Genomic DNA, 4,652 nt, shown 5'->3' on the forward strand with positions numbered 1-4,652 from the left:
AAATAATTAACGTTGGAGAACTTAAAACTTTTTATCCTTGCTTAATAAATTGTTTTATTAATGTTGCTAATATTTACGTTCTAAAACAAACGTTTTAACTTTTACAATATTATAATATATTATAATACTAAATACACTTCAAATAATCCCATATTTGTTGAGTAATTGAAAAAGAGTGCAAATTATTGATCATTTGGCGATCAATAGTGTTAAGGATCCAAGAAAAAGTTTAAGCATATTTTACCTTCATGTAGCACAGGTAGCTTTCCACTTGGGTGGTATTGTTATCTCACTCAAGTGACCCATAATCCTTTCCCTTTAATATACATCTTGATTTAAAATTCCTAATCAAAATAATTCTTACTAGTGATGTGAACACAAGATTTATCTTTGTTTGAGGTAGTCATTGTAACCTTCAAAAGAATGAGCAACAACAATATTGAAGTGCAAATAAAGAAGTCTAAAACCACGAACAAAACCATAGCAAAGAACAAAGCTCACAACCGTGATCAGAACGACAAACAGGAACCATGAAATAAGACCACGAACCACGATCGTGAACAAGAACGATGGGCGAGGCCACGAAAGCCACAAAACCAAGAATAAGAACTACGAAATTAGGAAAATCTCTAGCAAGAGAGAGAAAAAGACTTAGTCTTATACATTGTCATAAAAAATGGTTGGTGTTTTTCACTATTATTATTCCCACTATAAAGAATGTTAGAAATATTTATAATAATTGTTACTCGTAATTACAAAATATCTAATAATATGAAATTAGGGAGACCAAATCAATAAGTGAAATACCTAATTTATTCTTAGAAAATCATATCAAAATATTGAAGAATTAAACTTAATTAATAACTTATTTAATGTATTTAGGCTTATAATTCACTTTTATCCTTATATTATTTTTTTATTCAATTGAGTCTCAATATTTATAAATAGAGTTAATTTGATTTTCTCAATAAATTAACACTAATATAGTCTTGAGATGTAAGTTTCAACATCTAGTTCATCTTTTACCTTCAAACCGTTTTGGTTTATTTCTTTCCATTTTTTTCTTTTTTTTCTCTCCCTCATTTTCCTCCATCTCCCACCATTCCTCTACCTCCCTTCATTTCCCACCATATCACTGAACATTTGTTTGGTACCATTTTCAGAAAATAAAAGGACATTGCATGGGTAGCCCTATTTATGAAATTCCAAAAACAAAATTCTCATGTATAAGCAAAACAGAATAATATAACAAACTTTAAAATCTCAATTTTGTTTTGTATCAATTGTTTAACTAAAATGACATTATATATTTTCAAAATTAGGGAACATCTTTTTATAGTGGATTTTTAAAAAATTATATAACATGGAATACACAATCCATTATACGTTTTATTTTGCAAAATACATTGTGAATTGTGTAATGTAAAATATATTTTGAGAATCGAAAATATATATCCTGTAATTCATAATATACTTCAAAATATAAATGTTCTAGATTGAAGGATCCATAACAATACTCTCAATTACATAATAAAAAATTTTATAGATGAACCGATTCATATACACAATAAAATAATAAAGAAAGGAACTAACTTTCACAAATATTATAAATGCAAGATCTACGAGGAAAATGATAATAGGGCAAATTATAAATATAAAGCCAAGGATAGTTTAGTCTTTTTAATACATCCATAGAAGTGAAAAAAAAAACTTGCGGGTGTAGAAATTAATAGCCCACCATGCAGTGCAGCAAGGACCTACCAACACTATCACATTAAATAACAAACAATTGCATAACGCACTCGTGTAAAGCAACCTCATGAAAATATTTATATATCTTAAAATGAGAATTTTATAAATTTTAAAATATCTATACTATTATATAAAAATATTCCTCATTTTAGTGTTCACAATTTTTTTCAATTTTATTTTTTAAGCAATTATTTATTTTTTAAATTTAACTATTTTTTAAAAGTTAACATTTTTAAACCTAAACTAATAAAAATCATTTATAAAATACATGAAAATTATTTATAATCAAATTATAAAAGTTATTGTATCGATTACTATCGTAGACTACTTTGGATCCATTATTTTGAGTCGACCACTTTTAACATACCATTATTTGTTCAACTACTCTTTGGACAATCATGTTTTGGCCGACTTTTTAAATAGATCATCCATATCAACCACTTAGTCAATTATCTTGATTGAACGACATGGTCGACCTATTATAGAATGAAAGTCAGATCAACACGAATGATAATTACGAATCAACATATTATTGTTGATTATAAGTTATGTTTGGATTGTGATTAGACCACAAAAAGGTAAAAATCCATGACAACTACTATAAATAAAGGTTAAAGGTATGACTTTCAAATACATGCACAACACATCAAATGTTTTCTCTATTTGGTCTTTTAACATCATAGTACCTTTTGCAACTATCATATGAGAAAGACGTGAAGACCACTTGATGACCGATCATTTGATTGACTTGAAGAAGACGAAGTTCGATTAGTTGGATTTGAAGACTTATCTAACTCTTCTCAAAAGAGTTATTTATATTTATTTTTATAATTATGATTTTATTATTTTTTGTTATGATAAAAAAAAGTGAGAAACATATGTGTTTTCACTTAATAATAATAATGAAATTATTATGTAAATGAATTTACTAGAGTTTAAAACTTTATAATCATTTAAAAAATTCCTATCAGTTGAATATTTTAAAATTGAAAATTGCTGAATTATTGTGGAAGATTTTTTACCTGCCACTATCTGCTATTTTTATTTTATTGAAAAACTTTTAATAAATAAAAATTATGAAATTCATACAGTGACAACCGTATAATCGTCTTCCTGTAATAAAGTACTTAATGATAGTTTTAAACCGTGTAAATCCATTTGAATTTAGAATTTCGAGTGTCTTTTTAATTTTGACTGAGTGTAACATTATTATTTTAAATTAAAGGTAATAAATTAATTATTTTAAAATTAAAGAAAGCAAATTGATTTTTTTTTATAAATAATACAGAAGCTAAAAATCTAACTTTAACAAAAGAAAAAGGTACGAATGTCAGTAGGAACAAACATGTAATTTAGTTATTCAAAATGATATTCTTATTAATTCTACGTAACAAAGTTTCTCCATAATAATATTGAAAAACAAAGATACGGTTACCAATGAGATATGATTAGAAATATTGAGTGAGTAAAAAAATATATTTTTTGAAGTTTTTGTATATTCGTAAATTAAAGTTTCATTTAATTTTTTTTCTCCTTCCAAAGTTCTTTCTATTTTGTTGATGTCAACATGGGCGGACCTTTTAAGGGGCAAGTGGCCTTCCAATTTTAACTTTTTTTTTTAAATTGTATATTAAGAATTTTTGAAAATTTTTAAAATTTTCAATTTATATATAATATTTATTGGAAATAGATAGTGTGACATTCCAATTAGATAAAAAGGCATACATAATCAAGACGTCATCATGCATAATAATTAAAAATAGTTAAAAAATAATTAGGATTACAGTCATCTTAAAATAATACTAGAAGTTAAAGTTGGGGTGTTAGAGTTCTCCCAAAAGGATAGGAATTTAAAACGTTAACCATAACAAAGTTCTTCAAAATATCACAGAGCAAAAGAAAGTCCTAAGAAGACTAGGCTGCATCATTGTCATTCTTATCCAAGGCGGTCTCCAAAGTAACCTCATTTCCATATGCTCTCATCCAAGTGGATGATCATCGCAAAAGAAAACAAACACAAACATGGCACAACCACAAACAAATGCAAGGGTGAGCTAATTATATAAAAAGAAAAGCATGCAATTATATTCACATGTACATATCAGATTTAATCTCATGTCTAGTGTATGCAAGTAAAACAACATATATCACAAAACCTAGCATGTTATCTTTTAGACTTGACTCGTCCGGGCTTTAGAATGATAATCGAGCTATGACAGACCATGCACCCGTGGTAGCTGGTGATACTTGGGCTCCCCCGCCCTGCCACACTCACGAGGTTAGTCTGTTCCGCACCCCGGAGCATGATGGAAGCCTCCAAGACTAAGACCTTCTGCTACTCCTCACCACATGGTCCAATCCTCTCTACGTGAGAAGAAAGGCCATTGGAGCGTCAGGACAACCCCCAAGACTAAGCTCCTACTTTCATTCTAAAACATTACGAATCTCACCAAGAGACTCTACATTTGAAACTACCATAAGCAACCATGAAATCATGAGTCTTTCCCAATTCACACACCTTTGAATTATAATCAAACCACATGTTTAAGCTTTAAAGATCAAGTCATAGTTACCAGAACATGCTCCATAACCACTTCCAATAATCTCAAATAGACAATACTGTAATGTCATCTCAATCACACTACAAACTAATATTATACGTAATCTTTACTACTAATTTTCTATAAAACAATATTATTTTTTAATATAATTTATTATCATATTTACTCTCTTGCATCTCTTATATATAATATATTAATATAATATATCTCATACTTTCTTTTATATATAAATATTATGATACAATTTATATCATACGTACTTCCATACATCTTATATATCCCTATTATATTAATATAATATATATCATGCTTTCCTAACTTATATTTCCATATTATGTA

The sequence above is a fragment of the Vigna radiata genome, chromosome 6, assembly GCF_000741045.1.
Source record: "Vigna radiata var. radiata cultivar VC1973A chromosome 6, Vradiata_ver6, whole genome shotgun sequence".
NCBI classification, from domain to species: Eukaryota; Viridiplantae; Streptophyta; class Magnoliopsida; order Fabales; family Fabaceae; genus Vigna; species Vigna radiata.